Source organism: Stegodyphus dumicola, chromosome X1, assembly GCF_044657685.1.
Source record: "Stegodyphus dumicola isolate Sdum_Otavi_A_Nest chromosome X1, ASM4465768v1".
NCBI lineage: Eukaryota > Metazoa > Arthropoda > Arachnida > Araneae > Eresidae > Stegodyphus > Stegodyphus dumicola.
This window is the reverse complement of record NC_140780.1, coordinates 128154442-128177954: the sequence shown is the minus strand read 5'-3', so window position 1 is coordinate 128177954 and position 23513 is coordinate 128154442. Positions and strand designations below refer to the sequence as shown.

General features: G+C 35.8%; 1 non-coding gene across 1 annotated transcript; it reads right to left on the bottom strand.

The window, feature by feature from the left end:
• Positions 1 to 808: 808 nt before the first annotated feature.
• On the bottom strand, positions 809 to 889 carry TRNAL-UAG (transfer RNA leucine (anticodon UAG)). Its single transcript has one exon. It is a non-coding gene; the product is annotated as a tRNA-Leu (tRNA).
• Between the last annotated feature and the right edge of the window lie 22624 nt (positions 890 to 23513).

The window sequence follows — 23513 nt, the reverse complement described above, 5'->3', positions numbered from 1 at the left end:
ATCAGGGAAATAACTTCCCTCACATATCAAACACAACATTTTAAGCAAGTTTAAGTTTCAATATCTGTTAATATTTTCTCGAAATCAAAACGTTAATACTCGAGAACATAAGCGAACATCCACAATTTATCTAGAATTAAGTGTCTACTTGGAAAAGAAGGAAAAAAAGTGGTTCGCACTAAAAATCTTATTATTAACTTACATCTTGTTTTTTCTTCGAAATACTACAGACGAAATATTGTTTATTCTCTTAGTTTCGGAAGGCAGTATATTTGTCGATCTCTGGTTAGACGAACAATATTTGGAATTCTGTTAAGTGAAACAAAACACAGTGTAGGAATTACAGAAAAAAATGTAGCACTGAAAAATAAATCCCCATAAACAAATAAAACTGCGTATTTTCCACACAAAAACTTATTATTATAATTTCCAGTAACAGCGAATGCAACTTAAAACACTATAAATGCACAAGAATTAAGGCCAAATATTAAAGTTTCACTTATTGTATTGCCACATCTAGAAATAAAAGCTTCGTAAACGTCTTAATCATTTTATAATGACGCGTAATGTGTCACATGTTATTCTGTACAGGAAATGTTTTGATCTCTTGGCTCTGCTTGAGAAACAGTTAAATAATTACCAATTTTCTAAATTATTAAGCTGGAAAATTATTTTTCTTAACGTTTGTGAATCTATTATATGTATGTAAAAAAGTATAGTCATCTTCACAATCACATTCTCAAAATTCCAAATAACGGCACACGTTAACGAAATCACATCTCATAATTCCAAGCAAAATTGACAGTTTTGGCAGCGGTGGGATTCGAACCCACGCCTCACTGAGACTGGTGCCTAAAACCAGCGCCTTAGACCACTCGGCCACGCTACCTCGAGCGTCATTAGGAATATTATGAACAAATTCGTAGCCTCTTAAAAAAAAAAAAAAAAAAAAAAAGTTTATTTATTTATATCTTATTCATTTTTTCCCATCCTCAACTCTCGATAAGAAGTATTCGTGCTTATAGTGCAAGTAATTATGATCTTCAATGACAACTTTCTCACCATCGAATGAAGTTTGGAATTATCTACTTTTATTACAGTTTTTAAACTTTTCAAATAGAAATCTTAAAAATTTTTGGGTTTATACCATAAATATTTTGTAAAGACATGAAAATTATTATAAATACAATACTTTATGTAAAGTAGAATAAAATTCTTTAAATAATTAATAGTAAAAATTGTTATTTAAATGCATTTTTGATATAATTTACTGCTATAAACAAAGTACAAACGATAATTTTCTATCGTAAATTATGCGTAACTGTAATTTAATCGAAAATAATGCAATAGCATCTGTTTAAGAAATTTTGGTTAAGAGGCTTCACTATTATTTTACGCGATTTCATTCGACTCTGATCTTTTGCCGTAAATTTTAGATATATTTTATTTTGACACAATCCTTTGGAAAATGCATTAAACTTATACGAATTACAAACTTGTTAAACGAATATATTTTTATAATGTTATTATCATAAATAAATCCATTAACTGCTCAAGACTGTCACTTCTCGGATTTCCGCAAGATGCCCAAGGATTCGATGTAGTACAACAGAATCAAGACCTTTAATTTCAAAATACATTGCACGCTGATGATCCGTAGTTTCAAGAACTAATACATGAACAATTCACTGAATGAAAGAAAAGATAAAATATGCTTTCTGTCGGAAATGAAAGAAAAGCAATGCGTGGTATAATAACAATAGAGCAGTCTTCTGGAATTTGACTTTTAGTAAATTTCTTAACTCCGGTCTACACGGGAAATAATCCTACATTTCGGGTTTTCTTATCATTATTTCACGACTAATTCGAGAGATGGCGCCACGAATACACCAAGCAAATAGCGATAACTTAAGATTTTTGTAGGACAGGGTTTTCGAAACTGTGGGTCGCAACTCCCAAGGGCAGGGGCGTATCTAGAGGAGGGCAAGGGGGGCATCTGTCACAGGTATCTGATAATTTGCTAAGTCCACCACAAGATAATAAATATGAGGCTATTATAAATAGACTAATTTCATTATATGCTGATTCAGAGACTCAAAAAACCCAAAAATTACTGAGTGAATTAGAACTGGGTGACAAAAAGCCATCTCAACTGCTGTGAGAGATGCGTAATTTGGCGGGCGATAAAGTAACAGATATTTCCTAAAAACATTGTGGCTACAACGTTTACCCGTTAATATGCGTAGCATTGTATCTGTTAGTGGTGAAGATTTGTCAAAAGTGGCTATAATGGCCCATAAGATTTGAGAATTAAACCCTGTTACTCCCCAAATAGCTGCTGCTTCATCCATAATGGTAAAAACGGAAGTGATTGAAAGTTTACAAAAACAGGTTAGTGAACTTAGCTTACAAGTTTCTGCTTTAAACAAGCAACGCCACAGTCGTCCCTACTGTAGTAACCTCATCCAAATCAAGAGATAGAAGTTACAGTGGTAACAGATCTAGTGATATTTGTTACTATTATAAAAAATTCGGTGATAAGTCATTTAAGTGTAAACAACCCTGCAACTACTCATCAACATCACAGACAAAATAGTCCGGAAAACCAGCTCCCCATCTCTCATTGACGGCGGAGGGACAAGGGGTGCAGCTGAGTCGGCTTTTCGTCAGCGACAAAGAATCGGATACCCAATTTTTAATAGATAAAGGGGCAGAAATTTTTGTCATTCCTCCCTTCCGTGCAGATAAAACAAAACATCTAAAAATTATAACTCTTTCCTGCAAATGGTACGAAAATCAAAACATATGGCCAAAAATTACTCAAGCTTGACTTGGACTCAGACAATCATTCACATGGCCTTTTGTAATTGCGGAGGTAAACAAACCGATAATAGGGATGGATTTTCTTGCAAATTCTAACCTTTTGGTAGATTCTAAAAATCGCAAGTTGATTGATGGAACTACATTTTTAACAACCAATGGAACTCCTTGTTTTCAAAATAACAATAATAATATTCTAATTTTAAATGCCGTAAATGACCCATACAAACGTATCATTAACGATTTTCCGGATTTGTTAAAACTGAATGTAGTTAATAATAAAGTTAAAAATCATAAAATGGAACATTATATCGAAACCAGAGGTCCACCAGTTTTCGCTAAAGCCAGGAGACTATCAGCTGAGAAACTCAAAGCGGCTAAAAAGGAGTTTGAATTTATGCTCCAAATGGGTTTATGCAGGCCATCCAAATGTAACTGGTCGAGCCCACTACATCTCGCTATGAAAAAATCAGGTGATTGGAGGATTTGTGGAGACTATGGAGCGTTAAACAACGTCACGATTCCTGATAGATACCCTCTCCCATTTTTAACAGGTTGCAGTTCCATTTTAGCTGGAAAAAAAAGTTTTCTCATCCATAGACTTCATTAGAGCGTACCAACAAATTCCGGTTCGCGAAGAAGATATACCGAAAACGGCCATTCTCACTTCCTTTGGCTTATTCGAGTTCCCATTCATGACGTTCGGCCTACGAAATGCGGCCCAAACGTTCCAACGTTTCATGAACAGTGTGTTGAATGGACTAGAATTCGTGTTTTGCTATTTGGATGACATTCTAATAGCCTCTCCAGATGAAGAAACTCGTCTACAACATATACGCGCAGTCCTTAAGAGACTAAACGAATATGGCCTGTGGATTAATGCGGCAAAGTGTAAATTCGGTCAAACAAAGCTTGCATTCCTGGGATACTAAGTGTCAGCTGAAGGACTTAAACCTCTTTCAACGAAAGTCGATACCATCAAAAATTTCCCAGAACCAATGTCATTTATTAGTTTAAGACGATTTTTAGGTACGGTGAATTTTTATCACAGATTCATACCAAATTGTGCGAAACTGCAACAACCTTTAACAACATTGCTCAGTGGTATTAAAAAGAACTGCAGAAAAGAAATAACTTGGACGGCAGAAACAAGAAACGCCTTCCAGATCTTAAAAGACGCACTTATTCATGCCACAAACTTAACTCACCCATCCGAAAAGGCTGAAATATCGCTGACAACTGATGCTTCCGATACTGACACCGAAGCCGTTTTACATCAGATTGTGAATAATGAAAAACAAACCCTTAAGTTTCTTTTTCCGAAATTTGACATCAGCACGACAAAAATATAGTGCCTACGACAGACAACTCTTAGCCATCTATACAGCAGCGAAGCATTTCAAATACATCTTACAAGGGCGACCTTTTGCAATATACATGGATCACAAACCACTAACATTTGACTTCCAACAAAATTTGGAAAAAGCTTCGCCACGACAAGCTAGACAACTATCATATATTAGCCAGATCTCAACCGATATCCGATTCATACAAGGGGATGAAAATACCGTCGCTGACGCTCTCTTATGCATACACACCATTTCTGTACCATTTGCAAACTATAGTAAACTTACAAACTATAGTAGACTGTCAAGAAGATGAAGACTTGGAGATACTTAAAAACAACCCAAACTTAAAAATCCTACAGATCCCTATACCGGACAGCGACAAGAAAATTTACTGTGATACTTTTACAAATTATAATCGACCATACATCCCTGCAAAGTTTCGGCAGAAAATATTTTCTTCAATCCATAATTTATCTCATCCTGGAATAAGATCCACGATAAAATTGATAACACGACGTTTCATATGGCCCAATATGAATAAAGACTGCCAACTATGGACTAGAGCATGTTTAACTTGCCAAAGATCTAAAGTTCACAGACATACACAGTCATCTTTGGGTGGTGTATTTAATTAATTATGGCAAAGCACACGAGGGCTATCTGCCTAAAGGGAGGGATGCCTTTCGTGGAGGACTTTCTAAGGGAAACTGGCTCGTATACACGTTACACATGGGGAAAACCACGAAAACGCCCATGCAGCCAGCCCGTTCGCGGGATTCGAACCTCAGACCGAACTACCAGTGTTCAGCGTCTTTACCGCTCGGCCGCTGGTGGGCATCAGTCATCTTTGGAAGAATTCAAAGTACCTCCATACAGATTCCAGTATTTAAACATAGATTTGGTGGGTCCGCTACCTTCTTGTAAAGGATTCAAATATCATCTAACCATCATCGATCGTTATACACGATGGATCGAAGCGGTACCGTTAGAAGATCAATCAGCAGAATCTATTGCTAAAGCTTTGATTTATACTTGGTTTTCACGCTTTGGAATTCCGAATCGCATAACATCTGACCAAGGTCGGCAATTCGATAGCCAACTTTTTCAACCTTTAGAAAAATATCTTGGTTTTCATACAAACACTACAACTTCGTACCATCCACAGGCAAATGGCCTGATCGAAAGACAACACCGAACTTCAAAAGCAAGTCTCAAATGTCATCTACTTGAATCAAAATCGTGGCTGGAAGCATTGCCTTTCGTTCTTTTAGGCATAAGATCTGCCATCAAGGAAGATTTAGGTTGCTCATCCGCAGAACTCGTATACGGAACCCCTTTAGCATTACCTGGAGAATTCTTTTCAGCAGTACCTCATATGAAACAGTGCGAAGTTTCTCAAAACCCTCAGAAAATAATAAGAGATATGAAGTTCTACCACCACCCATGGAAATAGAACAGTCTTTGTTTCTAGACATCTTTCCAACTGTTCTCACGTATTCCTATACAACAACATTAATAATTCGTCGCTACAGCCTGTCTATCTTGGACCATATCCTGTAAGAGCAAGAAAGGATAAGTATTTCGATATTGAAATCCAAGGAAAAGTTAAAAGAGTTTCGATAGACAGACTAAAGCCATGTTTCCTAGTGCAAGATTCTGATATTCCTTTTCAAAACTTCCATTCCAAGAAAGCGGAACTTGGGGAAACACCTGCTCTCAAGAACACTGAAGAAAATTCAGAAACTCATCATGAAACCAAGACTACTAGAACCGGCAGACATGTGAAGTTCCCCAGTCTCTTTAGAGACTATCTTCCATAATCGCTGTCACTAGGAAGGGGGTGTGTAGTGTCACTTCAGTTCCACCAAGTTTCTAATTAAATTTAGTTAAAGCGGAATGGCAACACTTTCTAGTCTCCGCGAAGAACGAAGTAAACAAAGTTTACTATTGTCCTCACAAAGCCTGATAACGTAATAAATATATTCATATTCACTTAAAAGACTATTTTTGTAATGTAATAATAAAATTTACATTTTCTCTAAAATACGCAGTTGTTCAATATTTGCAACAATAACTAGCCAGAACAATGGAAAATGATTCAGTACTAAACACTAAAGCAGTTCAGCATAGTACAAAAAATAGAGCTGACACATTACTAATTAATATCTTAAACAAATATATATAAGTTTCAAATCACGAATGAAACAGATTCAATAATGAACACACCAGATTCTCTAAAATAACAACTTTAACCTGGCACTTTAAAATTCCATTTCACTGTAACGCCTTTATGTAGGCTACTCAAGAACTCTACTATAGTTCTCACACAGCCCGAAAACATAATAAATATTTACATATTCATGCAAAAGACTATTTTTGCACTGTAATAATCAAATTTACGTTTCGTCTGAAATATGCAGTTTTGCAATGTTTGCAACAATAACTAGCCAGGAAAGTAATTCAGTACTAAATACTAAAGCAGTTCAGCATAGTACGAAAAATAGAAACGGCACATTACTAACAGTAGCATAAACGAATATATACAAGTTACAAATCACTAACGCTAATGAATTATCAAATTTCTTTTTTTCAATAACATACTTAAATAAGTAAGTCCTAACGTTCAATCAAATATGCACTCGTAATAAAAATATTCTTTAGTTACAAACAATAGATAACATAAGTTGGGACAATCGATGAGCTGATTAATTGTGTAACTAACTATTATTAGCTATACATAACAACAATACGGGCTACTGCTGAAAGGAAAAGGTTAGTATTTGTACTTCTTTTCATAATTCTTATTTCATTAATAATTTTAAGTTCTTACCTATTGCTCTTAAAATAACGGAATTAAAATTTTACTCTGCCAGCCTCTTGGTCTGCAAATAAATATATGGCATCGTTATAATTAACTTCATGTGCTGTTTGATTTTCGATTGCCAGAACTGCGTGACTTGATAAACGCTCATGGTTCATCGATGATCTCAGATAGTTTTTATTAAGTTTTAATTTGCTAAAACTTCGCTGGCTTGCAGATGTAGTTGGAAGCAAAAAGTAAATCTGCAGAGCAATACAAATATTGTAAAAGACATCCTGAAAATTATAGGTGTAGATCTGTCGCAAGAGAAAAGCCTTTTTTATGACGATGAATAACATCGAGGCTTGTTGTTTAAAAACGGCAAGTTCCTGGCAGAACTCAAATGCGTTTAGATCTCGCTCATATTTTCGTGCAAGATCTGTTGCATTCTTTTGCAATTCTTCAGTTGATATATTCAATATTTCACGACCATTGAGAAATGCGAAATTTGAATTTAGTGTAGTAGCGCTGTTTACCCTCGTTTTAATTTCTGATAAGATTCGATCAAAAACAATTTTCATTGCATTAGAAAATAGCTGAACAGGATGAAGTAATCGTGATTCGTCTTCGTAGAATTCATCAAACTGCTTTTTGGGCTTTAGAATTCGTTTTTTTGTCAAAATAGGTTCAACCTCAATTTTTTCGGCTGCTGCTTTAGATTCTTCTATCCAATATGCCATAGGAATTTCTCTCATTTTTTGTACGAGTTTTGGTCAGACATTCCATTAATGCGATGGAATGCGCAAGAACAGTATCTTCCTTTTGAATTTCAATATTTATTCGATTGATTTCTCAAAAGCTATTAGCCAAAATTGTCAGGTTGATAATAAATTCCAGTTTTTTTACAACATGTAGCAGATGTCTTACTTAGTACTTTGATTCCGCACTAAGAGAAATATAATTAATTTTTTTCAAGGATTTTACTACTTCTGGTAAATTCGTTAGAAGAGCTCTCACAGCCACATATTTTGCTAACCATCTCGTCTGGCTGCTTCCTTTTAAGTTGGTTTTTGTGCATCTTTTCGTAATATCCCAATGAATAGTGTATCCGACAAAAATAGCTAAATATCTCCTGGATAATTCTAAATAAGTTAACTGTTTCGGGGCAAGATGAGGCAGAATGCACACCGACAAGATTCAAAGAGTAAGCCAAACATCGCACATATTCGGCCAGCTTATTCATTTCTGTAATCCTGGCTTGTACTCCGTTATACGTACCAGCCGTATTAGATCCGTTATCGTCAGACTGACCACCACATTATCCAATATCCAAACCATCAAGAGTCAGTTTTCCCACAATCCGTTGAGAAATGCGTTCTCCTGTCTTTCCACCAACTTCTATGAAATCAATAAAGCTTTCCTTTATTTCACACTCATCACCACATATTTTTTACGTATCGAATCACCTGGCTCATTTGTTCTGTATGCGACACATCTGGCTTCTTTAATATAATTTAAAATGCTATTGCGAACTACTGTTTTCGCCATTATATCAGTAATTTCATTTTGAATTATCTTTGTTAAATATGGTACTTGTCGCTTTTTTAGGTGTTCTAACTGGTACTTAAGAATTGAGTTATGTTTGGCTAGCAGAGTCATTAAATTCAAAAAATTGCCTTGACTAGGCCTAGGACACTTTGTGAACAGACTGCTAGGGGTTTCATCACACCCACGGAAAGAAAGACAGTTTGTTGAAAGATACAATACAGCATCCATAATTACCTGTGTTAGCTCTCTTCATTTTTCTTTCTCTGTGTGAATTAGTCGCTTAATGTCATGATAGATGCCTTAACATTGTTTCATTTGTTATTGTAGAATTTCCCACTGAATCATGCACTCTCTGTGGATTTCAGATGCTTCGTGCTCAATTAACCTTTCTGAAGTTTTTTTCCAGTTAATGAATCCTTTAGTACACAATGCTGATGTAGCGACAGTGGCATATTTCAGGTAAATCTCACAGGGTGTATAAAAATTGCATACAAAACCCTAAATACATCACTTCAAATGTGTACCTGTGGTTGATTTACAGTTGCTCTTGAAGGGATCAAAATTCTTCCCCAATACTGGAGTTTTATTCCAATGTTTGTTGCTAAACATATTAATATCTGACAAAAAATATTAGCTTTTAAAGATACACATACCTCAAGTTCTTTCAAAATACATTATTATTTGGCATAATACTATACCAAATATTAGCATATTTGGCATGAATTATAGGCAACAGTATGGAAATATAACACTTCCTTAAAAGCAGAAAACTGAAACAAGTGATTGAACAATGATATAAGAATTATATCATTGCAGAAGTTCCCTAAAAATGTGTTTACTCAATGTTGGTTGAAACATGCAATAGCTACAAAAGATGAACATGCAAGGCACCAAATATTTTGGAAGCTAAATAGTTATTACAGTTTTAGAAACTTTTTAGTGTTTCAAGAATATAGTGAACTGTTCTGGCATTACAGGTTAATTTTTAACTTAATTATTATATTGAAAAAAGTTAAGCATAGTTTCATGCAGAATAGACTAATATTACCTTAAAATGCACTACAAAAATATTCAAATTTCCCTAAAACTGTATTTACAGAATTTTCAAGTATGCCTACATTTCTGGGAGCTACTATGTACAGATTATGTATCCAGATAAGCTAGCTTCCTAGAAGCAAAAGGTTTTATTGAACTGCACTTGCTCTGATTGCTTTCATCCCCAACAAATAATGGTTAATAAAATCATATTTCATGGAAAAGGCTCTTTTCTTCTCTATCATTTTCAATCTGCTTTAGGTAATACAGTCCACTAGAGACTAAGAATCACTAAACAATAATAGTTCAGCCTGGGCTAAAATCCCGACAAACAGACTGGTTGCATAGGCAATATGTTTTTCCACCCATAAATAAATAAGCAAGCACTAGTTAGTTTCCCAGCATGAAGATATACATCTTCTTAGGCAGGAAGCCGCCTACATGATTCGGCAAACAAAAATACACTCTTTTGCAACAAAATCGAAGCACCAAGAGCAACTTTTACAATCGTGACGGAATTTGGTATGCAAAAACATCTTGATCAAACATGCAAATGATCAAAGTTTCAAGGTAAATGAACATGAATTACGATCATAGCGCGCATTTCTAGTGCGCAGTTCGCAAAATACAAAACCAGTAACAGAGGCGGAAAACTCATCTCTATTTTTTTTCCCCTCCCTGTGTGTTGCTGCCATTGTAATTCCGTAAAGAAGCAGCTAAAGAAAACCTTACAGACAACTAAACGACTTCGAACGTGGTCGCATTGTAGGTTTGCGTAAAGCTGGGTGGTCATACCGAGCAATAGGCCGCCACCTGCAGCGTACAGACACTGCTGTGCAAAGATATTGGCAGCAATAGTTGCTACAAGGAAATTGCCGACGAAATGAAGGCTCTGGAAGGCCAAGGAGCACAAATGCGAGGCAAGATAGGATGATTGTTCGCCAGGCCCGAACCGACCCCAACCGTATCATTGTCGACTATTCATTGCACTACAGCCACGTCTCATCCACCATCTCATGGCGCTTGTCTGAGGCAGGGTTATGCTCACAGAGGGAATTAAGACTTTTGCCTTTGACCCCACAGTATCTGCGGAATCGACTGGAGTGGTGTCGCAGCCGATCATCATGGCTGCCATCAGACTGGCATCGTATAGTGCTCAGCGATGAACCCCGCTTCACTCTTGAAGCAGATAACCACCGTGTTCGTGTCTGGAGAGGACGGGACCAGCAGTCCCAATCAGCCTTTGTTTTACGTAGACATACAGCCATAACCCCTGGTGTGATGGTGTGGGGCGCTATTTCTTATGGCAGCAGGTCATCTTTAGTCATCCTTTGTACATCTTTAACAGCTCAATGACATGTTGATACCATGGCTTGTTGCATCACCCTTCATTTCACGTCATCCTAGGGTCATTTTCCAATCACATAATGCCAGGCCACATACCGCTTGCATATCTATGGACTGTCTCCGTGCGATTGATACTCTTCCTTGGCCAGTAAGGTCACCAGACCTTTCACCAATCGAGCATGTCTGCGGCATAGTAGGCCGCGCGATTCGGGCACCAAAAAATATCGCAGATCTGGAGCGACAACTGATGAATGCCTGGGAGAATGTGTCGCAAAATGACATTAGGAACCTCTACCACTCCTTGCTTCGACGAATTCAAATATGCGTTGCCTCCAGGTTCGGTTCGACGAACTACTAATTTGAACACTCAGTGGGTGATTGTGAGCCGTGAACAAGTGCTATGTCCTTGATTTTTTAATCATTTTATTATCTGTGTATGAACTATACATATATTCAGTATCAAAAACAACCACTTCCTTCATGGTGCTTCGCTTTTTTTTTGCAAAAGAGTGTACATAGCCTTGGAAGTGCTACGAGCTTGCAGTCTATTCATTCTGAAAATATTCTTCGCACTGTCAACAATAAATTGCATTTTTGCTCACAGTTCTTTGCAATTAAGAGAATGAAATTTTTTCTCTGCACAACTACATAATTTCCACACTCACTTATTTTTATAAGCACTCAAAACAGAATACTCATTCAAAAAATCATAAATATAAATACTTCATAAGATCCATATATTATAAAGGTGTAGAGGCATTAGGTATGTTTTTGGAAGAAGGAAAGTTGAAAAATTAACAATGCCTTCTCCGGGAATCGAACCGCAGACCTCTGAATTACCTGCTGAGCGTGCAGACCACTACACCACGAAGGCTCGCGAAGAAGGCCAGAGAAATACCTTATAAAAGTACAATAAATTTACACACATTCAAACAAGAAATCGCTTGCTCCAGTTAGGCAAATACGAATTATTAACTACTTGTTATTTTACACCAATAATGATCTTTTATATAAAGTGGAGGGACATTTTTCAACTGCCCCTTTTCTGACATGACTAATTCACTCCTTTAAATAGGCATTTATTTTTTTATAAGCTCAAGTGTTTTCTTATAACTGAATTGCATCTTTCATTGACACTTTCTTTCTCTGTAGTTTGCAGTTGCTACAATATATATCTTTGATAAGTACTAACTATAACACAGCAAGAAAAGTCTTACCAAGATGCTCTTACCAAGTTGTCATGATGAACTGGTCTTTCATAAAAATTATGTAAATCCTTTATTTTCCATCTCGAAGTACAATTTCGAGAAGACTCCTTGATCCAGTTATTCCACCCCATACTTTTTTTTTCATGTCTCTGTGCAGATTTGCATAAGATGCAGCAGTTTTAATGTTTTGATTTGTTAGTCTCTATCATCAATGGCTCTATTATTTATCATTTAAATAAAAAAATTATATTTAATAATTCCAAATATTTTTAATGAGTTCCTTGCAGTATAAGAGCATCAAAATCTCAACTATCTGATATTTTAAGCTAATAAGTCTCACCCAACAAAGCATTAAGACAAAAGTTCCAGTGAAACAAATAATGGAAAACAAGTATTATTTAGATCTCAGGATCAACTTTGATCTTTGCAAATGATGATGTCTCTGAATAACTACATGATTTCAATTCCAAGAGGATATCAAAAAATGTTTCATAGCTTCGGTATCCAATAATTTTAGTTAGTGCTATAACATTAAGTGCAACTTTAAATTACTGGCTGCTACGAATAGTTTTAAAATGGCTGCAGACAACTGACAGCCCTCTAGCGTAGCAGTTTAATTTTAACTGTTTCATATAATGGTTTGATACATACAATTTGTTCATCACAATTTATTACTATCCACAAGCTGACTGCAAGATCCAGGCGGTGAGGATTTTGTGACAGCAAAAGCTTTTGGATTTTTATGGATGTAGCAGACAAAGATACAAAAGGAATACTTGAAATTTGATACTAACATGAACAGTACATGAAGAGCAGGTAATCACAGGTGGTGTAAAATCCTACACCTCAGAAAAATAGTTGCTTGAAGAAAGAAAACTGTAGCTTAAATTGTATTCTAATTCATTACTGGTGCTAATGAAGCCATCAGTCAGCACATCATAAAAGATACATTTCATAATAATAGTACCTAGCTAACATTGATACCACTATTCTTTCTATACCCCATTAGTACCACTATTCTTTTTATACTTCTCTTGAGCTAGATAACATCACTATTGAGTAACAGGTGATGTCACCTCATTACTTGCCTAGATGAATCGTTATTTCAGCTCTTCAGAACAGATGGATGTATTTGTGAGTGCAGACAACTGCTTGAGAGTATAAATCCAACTTTTAGTCAGTCTGCAAGATGGTGATGGCTCTGTCACAATATTGGTGTTATTATGGAAGAGTACCCAAGGGCAAAAATTCAAACAGTGTATTCCTTGACAAAAATGACATGCATTTATACGTTTATATATACTCCTCAAAAGTGAAATTGTAACACCAAGAAAGAATGCACGTAGCGTCATGCAAATTGCAGGCGCGAGAGTTGTGGGGTGGATATGCAAATGATAAAAGTTGCGCACGCATTAGATCACGTGGTACGCATATGAGGGCTATAAAAGTCAGCCCCTTTCTCTTCTCATAAACAGCATCTGAGGGTTTAAGGATTGGAGACTTTAGAAGAAGCATAGAAAATGTCTCTGAGACGTCGGCTCAATACCATCAGTTAAGGACCAGGCAACGTGACCGTATTATCGAGCTCCATGAGCTTGGTTTGTCGCTGCGCACAATAGCCACTCGTTTGGGCACAATATGAGTACCATACAATGTTGTGTCACACAATGGATTCAGGAAAGTGTGCGTGCATGTCGAGGAGAAAGTGGTGCGCACAGGTGCACGTCAGAGAGCATAGACCGGCGTATTCGGCGGTCAACTATTGGAGATTCTTCCTCTACGTCACGTGACATCCGAAGTCAGTTGCCTCCAGAAGCAGATGGATCTGTTTCCACCCAAACTATTCGCAACAGACTGCATTAAGTACACTTACGTTCACGGGTACCAGCCACAAAAGTACCATTGACTGATGAACAGAAGACTAGACGCCTGGTATGGTGTCAGCGTCATAGTGCGTGGACCATCGAATGGCATCGGGTTTTGTTAACGGATGAATAACGTTTCTGTCTATGCAGGAATGACGGCGGTCGACAGGGTGACCCAGAAATGGCGGCGACCCCGAGAACGTTACGAAATAGCCGATTTTGTCGAGCGTCATACCGGCCCTACACCTGGCATAATGTTTGATCACAAGACGCCCCTGGTACACATTAACGGCACTTTGACAACGGACCGCTACGTCACGCAAGTTGTGGAGCCTGTTGTTCTGCTCTGGTTGCATGGCGCACCCAACATGGTATTCCAACAAGACAGTGCCACGACGCATGTCACACGGCGTACTCTTAACAGCCCGACTGGATCTGACATCCTACCCTGGCCGGCACCCTCTCCAAATCTGAATCCTATCGAACACCTGTGGGATGTCATGGGACGTGACATTTATCGAGGACCACGGCCGCAAACCCTGGATGATCTGCGTACAGCAGTTGATGTGGCTTGGCAAAGGCTACCTCAGGCAGCCATCAATGAACTCATTGATAGCATGCTCGCCGGATTGCGGCCTGTATCACTGCCCGAGGTGGGCACATTAGATACTGAATAAATTGGTTTGTAATGATTTTATCTGTCTGTTTTTTTTAATCACTTGCATATCTATCTCACAACTCTCGATCCTGCAATTTGCATGACGCTACGAGCATTCTTTCTTGGTGTTACAATTTCACATTTGAGGACTGTCATTCTCATCCAAACTGTCTTCAGTGTTATTTGTACATAAATGAATAAATATCAAGTAAAAAAACAGTTCAAAACATAATCCAGTCGTGCGCCAATAGCAACAACAAGTCGTGGTAATAATGAAAAACAAAATAAAATAGAAAATACGTTTAAATTTCATCCTATATTTAAATTTGGAATAAACCACATGCAAAAACTAAAAAACAGAAGCACAGTGGCAAACTGCAAGAAATGAGGGAAGAGCAAGCTACCCAAAAATCAAATACACTGCTGGCCATTAAAATTGCAACACCAGGAAGCAATGAACTGACGAATGTTAAAGTCACATGAAACGAAGAAGAGGTTGGCATATATGCAAATAATTAATATTTCAGAGCATTTAGACGACACATTAGGGAGAAACGACATCTGTAGCACTACATAAAAGAAAAATTGCGTAGTGGATTTCTCATTTGGAAAGTGCTTTGTAAGGTTGGAGATTGCTCATAATATCGTGTTATGCCTCGAATAAGAAGAGAAAATGCTTACTAGGAAGTTCCGAAATTCAATAGAGGCAGGATCGTTGCCAATCGAAAGTGTAGATTATCGTTCCGTGATATCGCCGGTCGCACAGGTCGATATCCAACCACTGTCATGCGAATATGGAATCAATGGATTGCTGAGGGTCATACTGAACGGCATGCAGGATCTCAAAGCCCTCCCATGACTAACGCCAGAAAGGACAGACATATTGTGAGGTCAGCCCTGCAAAACCGTACGAAATGTCAAGAAATAGGCATACTTGCAGCACGCCCAGTCTTTTTAAGTTCACAAGGTGCGTCGATGTTTGCAGCAGCGTGGACTATCAGCAGGATGACCATTACTTCGGCTTCCCTTGACAATGCAGCATAGAGAGAGACGGCGACTCTGATGCGCCAAACGACAAAGCGGGGTACAGGAGTGGCACAATGTCGCCTTTTCAAACGAGTCACGGTTCTACGTGCATATTTCGATGGCCGTATACGTGTGTGGAGTTTCCGAGGAGACCGCACGTCGCCTGCTTGCATTCGATATCGGCATAGGGGCCATTCACATTTTGTGATGGTTTGGGCAGCCACTAGTACATGACATGCACGTCTCTAGTTCGGATCGACGGTAATTTGAACGCAGATGGGTACATTTCTGACATGTTACATCCAATGGTTGTGCCTTATGTTCAATGTTCCCAAAGCCATGTCCCAACAAAATAATGCAACACCACATGTTCTAGGAAGTCATGTTCTGACCTTCCTAGATACCCAGGGTATTCGATCGCTGCCCTTCCCGGTAAGGTCTCCAGATCTGTCACCCATTGAAAACATCTGGTCATGAGTCGCTGAGAGACTAGCCCGCCACCCCTCTCCAGCTAATAGGGTTGATGAAGTGTGGCATAGACTTGAAGCAGCATGGAATGAGTTTCCCATTTCAGTCGTCCAATCCTAGTTTGATTTTATGCCTAATGGAGTAAGGGCCGTTTTAGCTGCCAGTGATGGCAGCTGTTTCTACTTATTTCGCACTCCTGTAAACCTCCAAAATGCTTACAAATTTAATCAGTTTGTCTTCATGCCATACTATTTACGTGCAATAAATATCTTTTTGGTATTTGCTTTACTTCATGGTGTTGCAATTTTAATGGTAAGCAGTGCATGAAATTTAACATCTTTCGTTGCACCAACCTCATGATGATGCAGTAAAAGTTTTAAATTTCATAGATTTTTGAATTTTTTGCTCCCTATTTCTTGCAGTTTGCCACTTTGCTTTTTTTTTTTTTTTTTTTTTTTTTTTGAGCGTGGTTTATTCTGTATTGAATTCAAACCCACTTTTTATTTTATTTTGCATTGAGAACCTCTATACTACTTTACCACTTGAAGAAATTTATAGCAGCTTGCTTACTCTTCCTAACTTATTTCCCCGAATTACTACAATATTATCTACTGAAAATTGGCAACTTTTTCTTTCAAGCGTTTTTTTTCTTTCAAGCGTTTTTTTCAACAAATATATTCAATTTAATAATAACATCTATAAACAAATACAAGGAATACCTATGGACGGCAACTTTTCAACAGCAATCTGCGAATTATTCCTTTTCACACAAGAATTTACTTTTGTACGTTCACTAAATATTGAAGATAAAAAATATTACCAACACATCTTTCGTTATATTGATGATGTAATTGCCTTCAACACCTTCAACAAAATGGAAAAAGCCTTCTTGCCTACAACTTAATACTACAAATACTGTGCAAAAGGATATAGTTTACCTTGGTTTGCATATTCCAGATTAACATTTTTTGAAAATCTACGACAAACGAAGAGATTTCAACTTTCCTACACTTAAATTAACTAAATGGAATTCCAATATTTCTAAAAGGGTCATAATCAATGCAATTAACGCACAACTGCTTAGAATTAAAAGAATCTGTAATACTACAAAACACCTCCAAGAAGAATTACTCTACTTTGTAACTATCTTGCAGAACAACCTAATTCCTACAAAAGTCATTAGAAATGCATTAAAAAATGCTGGCATTAACTTTTTCTTTTAGATTTTTTTCAGTTAGATAACGAAATTTTATGCTTAAAGCCCTATGGGATGGTCTTAAGTGGATGGCTGATTCAGATAATCTAATGCATAAATGTAAAATTAATTCCCTTCACAGCTTCAATTTTACTCTTAAAATTTGGCACAGTACTTCTAATTATATTCTTAAATAGATTTTAAGTTTTCTCTGGCCATATCTATCTTATTATTGATTTTATGGGCCATTTCGTTTCTGGTAGCTTGAAGAATTGCGACTTTAATTAACAATTTACTATTTCTTCTAATTTATTCTTACTTTCTGTGGCTATATTTTAACTTTTTGTAGAATTAGCCATTTTTCTTTCCCTTATGCCCAAATTCCTTTAAACTCGTCGAGCAAGACGCCATCTTGAACAATTGTGCTAACGGTCAGTCACTTTTCATTAGCTCTTTCTTCATGACGTTTCTTTCCCTTTTACGTTATCCTGCCTAGTTGGTTAGCTCCTTCCTTCTCGAGGCTTTCGTCCTCTTTTGAGTTAGCATGGGTCCAGCAAGAAGACATCGACGTTTCAGGTCTGTTTTAAAAACATTTTTCTTTCCCTTGTATTGATTCTTGGTAATAGCAACACCCTTTCAATATTTTTATAGTCTTCTTTGCTTTTTTATTTTAATTTAAATTTTTTAACTTAACTTTTTAGCTACGTTCACAAAGTTTACACTCTATAAGCTAGTAGGTCCTCACTAAAAATCTTGTATTTTTGACTAATAGCAAATCGCTATTTATTTTATTTTGTACATTGGCATAACCAGGCCATTATGTATAGTTTTTTCTTACACCTTAATGTATTTTTTCAAGCGGACGCAAATGGAACAGAGAATTGAGACTAAAGTTTATGACTAAGTTTTTTTTCAGTTAATATTCAAAAAGAGTTTCGTATAAAGTTTCAATTGTCTGTTTCGACGAAACGCGATATGGAATTAGCTGGATTCGAAAATCATTATAAATTTTCCCTGAAGAGTCAGTAATGAGATTTGAATTGGGCTAATCTACCATTTACCGCATTTTTGTTTTTGTATTTTCGCTTAAGTCTTATGTCACACTTTTATTCTATTGTTTAAAGTTTGCCTTACTTTGATCAACATATTACTTGCAATTCGTTTGGAATTTTATTTGTAAATAATCTAGTGATAATTTTGTTTATTTAATGTTTACACTTTTCATTGCACTTTATTTTACTTATGTTAAATTTTGTCACTGGCAATTAAATAACTCAATAAACATTTTTCAAAGTTCTAAGAACTCTAGTAGTTATAATACTAATCCCATTGACATTTACGAAACACAAAGCATATATCACCTCAATATCCGAGAGACATCCAAAATAGCATATAACTTCACAATAACTACAATCGACTCAGTGTTATTTCAAACAACCACAGTTTTTCAATTGTAGAGAGGATAAATACATTACAGTGCATCACCTAAGTTTGGAGAATGAAATAATTTCCATCCCATATTTAGAAATAAATATACTGTCCTATCCTCTTTCACTTACTATATAACATACATGCTTAAGAGATGAAATTATATTGTGCACAAGAGAGGAAAATAAAATTTTCATGACTTGTACAAAATTCACGACACTCAAGGACATACATGCTGCTGCCTCAAAAGTTTAAGTAAATTTCATATCTTAAAAAAAATAATAAGTTTTAATATTGTATTACTATTCCATTATGCCTTTAAAGTTTCAAATATACATTTGCAGATTTTAGAAAGTTCTTCACGCATACTATACCCCTTTTCGCAATTTATCTGATGGCAGTCCCCCCCCCCCAGTAATGTATGAAAAAGGATATTTTGGGCTAAATTTTCATAAAATGCTGTTATAAATATACCTAACTTGAAATCTGCTTTTTTTTTCCAACCGCGTTGCTTTTCATTATTTAATTTAACACATTCAATTTTGGTTTGGAACACTAAAATTCTTATCCACAAATACCATCAGAGTCTTAAATTTCACAATGCGGTGGATTATTTAATGTTTGCTTAATGTTTCAGCAACTGTTTACTAATAGCGTTGAAAAGCTAGATTTTCATGCTGTGAAGCAATACACTAGAAAAAAAAAAAAAAAAAAAGAATAAAAAAGAAAGAATAAAACAGATCAATTTGACTTTTAACTCATTTCAAAACACATAACTCAGGTTACTGAACAATTTATAATGTGATTCAGGTGTAAAATATATTGACATTTGTAATTCTAAATTTTATCATTTGGAGCTAATATTTTACTTTCTAATTTTCTTAAAAGTTCATACTGATAAAATCTTAAGTAGGGAAGAAAAGCTTTTCTTTATCAAAGTACTTTAAAATACAATAAAAACGAAATTAATAATTAACATACATGAAATCTTGTGGATATTCTTAGTAATGCACCATTTACTGATTTAAAACAAGAGAAAGAATATTCACAATTTTAACATTAGTTAAATCTTCACAGTTCCACACATCTCTACAATGCATAAAGACAATTCAGATCAAATAAATATTAATAAAAGTCACTATGGATAGAAGTACGTGAATATGTACATTAAGAAGTCCCTCCACAATAGGTTTTACTAAGAGATAACAATGTTGCTGTCAGCTTATTTTTTTTAAAAGAACATGCCAAAATTTTTTTGTAGTACTTCCTTCAACATTTAGCGATTAATAATGTTTTAAAAGCTGCATTTGAGAGAGATGTTCTAAATTCTGTCCTTATTTTCCTCACTTGCTTGAATTTACATTCAGCATTATTTTGGGAATATGCAAAACAGAGCATTTTTAGAAAGCCTAACTTAATTAATTTCGCAGTCAACCAGAACTGACTGTTTATTAATAATACGTCTGTAGCACAATTTTATAACAAAACTCTTGTACGTGAAACTAAGAGTACACTGCTAGGAGTTTACCAAAGGCCCTTTTCATAGTTTTATTTTCAGCTTTAAGTAGCATGGCTGGACACTTTTCAAAGAAAAACTGAATATGTGAAAATGAAGCCTTTGTGAAAGAAAAACCATTAATCACTGAACTGGAAAAATACCAACATTCTTAAAAGAAAATTTATGGTTGAAAACTGTAGGATAATATTTTCTGACAACAGTAATAATAAATTTTCCTTTTGGTTTCATACAAAAAAAAAAAAAAAAAAATGTTTCTGGGTTGTAAACTGGATCAGAATTATCTTTTTGATTAAGGGTGTTACTATACAGATTTCCAATGAAAGGCTTTCCCTTCATGATCTTTGGCAGAACAAACTTTGAGGCAGACTTCCTTTATCAATTCTGAAAGAACAGAAAATAAATTATGAATGAACTAAGTATTTATTTGCAATAGAATATTCACCTTGCCAAGCACAGGAACAACAAGCAGTAATTCAATAAAAATAAGCAAAATACTTTGTCCAGTTCAAAAAAAAAAAAAAAAAATGTATTCTTGGTACTTGAGCATTTTGAGTTTTGGAAAATTATACCTAGAGAATTTTTCTCACACTTTGGTATCATGGGAGACAATATATTAAATTTTTATATTATCATGTGCAGATAAATTACAGTCAGAGATCCGGATTTTTTATTCAGTATTGTCCACATGAACTTCGCACTTTATGAAACTCATGATACATGATTTATTGGCGCCCGGTCTAATATTTAGAATGACCCCCCTAAAATCCTGAGCTCAAAGCCACCAACAACCCCTTTTTTTTTTTTTTTTTTCTCTCTCTCTCTCTTTTGGTATGCTTTATTCATGCGCATTTGATTTTTTACCCCATAATAAACATGTGCAGGGTCCCGATTCTTAATTTCACTTTGCCAGCAAATAAAATACCTCGTTATTGAAGAAAATCATTTTGCATAAATTTGTGTGATCGATAATTTGACTCTGTAGCTGCGTATCTGTTTGGCATAACATTTCAAACCGAAACATTCTACACAGAAACATCATTGATTTTACACCAACTAATACTTTATATCTCTGACGCCACCAATGATTATTTATTATATTTTGCTTTCAGGAACGCATGTTTATAGAGACATGACAACTTGAGTAATGACACATGCAGCGATGCCTAAACAATTTTTATTTATGTTAGTAATTGAATAACAAAGAGTACGGTAACCTTTTCTATTGACATTACGCTTGGTGATGATTACAGATTTAAATTAAATGCGCTAAGAAATGTTGACAAGGAAAAATTTTACAAAAATTTCTTTCTATGTGCTAAAAATAGATTTCATTAATGATTACTCATAGGCCATAAGATTACATTTAGTGCTATTTGAATTAAGAATAACGGAATTGTTATTCACTTAAACCCAGAACCAGCGCCAGAGATCGTATGGCCGAACCGGGAGGCACAATTTAGGGAACACAAAATTTTGGGAATTTAGAAAAGCATTGAGCAACAGATTAAGGTATGACAAAATTTGTAGAATTTAGGGAGAGCACTGGGATAGCAAAAATTTAGAACTTAGGAAGGAGCTTGGTAGCGGAATTTAAAAACTCGCAGAGACTGCATCAGGCAGTAAGATACATGTGCCGGCTCTCGATAAGCCTTAAGTATATGTGGAAATTTATTTATGAAAGACTCAGATAAACCTTAAATATAATAAATAACTATACTTTATAATAAATAACTAAACTAATACAATTCAGGCTTAATTGTCTCAGTGCGCGATAGAAGCAAGACAAAATTTAGCGGAACAACATGCCTTTCGTCGCAAAATCTCATGATACATAGCCAATAATGTAGAGCGGACGCTATTAAGCTAGGCTAAAATTATACTTTACTGATTCCTAGGCATCTCAGTTAATATAGCAGATTTACGCTGTTCCTTAACTTTCTGATTTAATCCAGCTTATCATTTTTGCAGGCTGCTATTATTACGCAATTTTATGAAAATTAAAGTTTGAACTTTCGATTATGTCGAAAACAGTTTCCAATTCTGTAGCTGCAACAGGATCTACATAGAAACAGCATGTTTCGATGTCCATTAAACGAAAGTGGAATTGCTGCAAAAAAGTATAAAGGTATATCCGTCTCATAATTATACGAGGATTATGGCATTGGAATGTCAATTGTATATGACATAACAGAAAAAAGAACTTGAAGTTTTCGTTGATTCCGACACCCCACTCACAATAAATAACAGAAAAATTATTCGTTATGCTAAAAATGACAATCATGACAAAGTGATGATTGAATGGGTCAGACAGTATCACAGCTAGGGCGTGCCATTGACGGGTCTAATGCTAACGGTTCAAGCAAAATATTTCATGAAGAAATAAACTTAAAAATTGAGTGAACATATTCGACAGATTGGTTTTCAAAATTTAAAAATCGCCATGGTATAAGGCAATTTAAAATTTCAGGTATAAAAAAGCTTCAGTGATATTGAAGCTGCTCATTGAACTCACTAAAAGTAGCTACTATTGTAAGGATCTTAAGTTTTACTAACGTTTATTTTTATTTTAAATCTTTACTATCACTTCTTATTTTCTACTTCCGGCCAGAATTATAAGCGTTAAGGTTTTTATGCAAAGTTTGTCTGGCGAACGCCAAGTATTTAAGTTGTGGCTTTTTGCCAAGCGATAGAGAGGAAGCAGTGAGTCAAAGCAGGCCGCTTACCTTAGAAGTTATGCAGTTGCTTGTTGCCTTCCAGGCCAGAGGTTTTAATCCTCTTGATAAATTTAAACATATTGTAGTGTTCACAGTCTCTGTACTACATACGCTTCCTGTTAATATAAGGCCAATCTTCCATGTTTATTATTCTAAAGTTAAATTAGAGTTTAGTTTTATTTTTATACTTTTACGTTAGACCCCAAGTAGCGGGTCAGTGTATTCCGAAGTACGGAAGTTATTGTATATAAAGAAAAATAAAGGGTTTTGTATACCCTTCATGTGTATCCTGTCTACTTACCACAATTAGTGAACACAGCTTTAGTAAGCTCTCTGTTCCGAGTCAGGTCCTTGTATGTTCCCGAAGAAGGTAAGAAGGAACATTGAACCTGATAGTGGCGCCCGAACTAAAAGGGTTGTGGATGATGATTCTCCGCACCCAGGATTTGGCGACTAGGTTCCCTAAAACCCTAGTCGCCCTCTAAAAAGGGGAGTATATAAGGTATTTCTCCCTCTTTCCTAGCGAGCCTTCG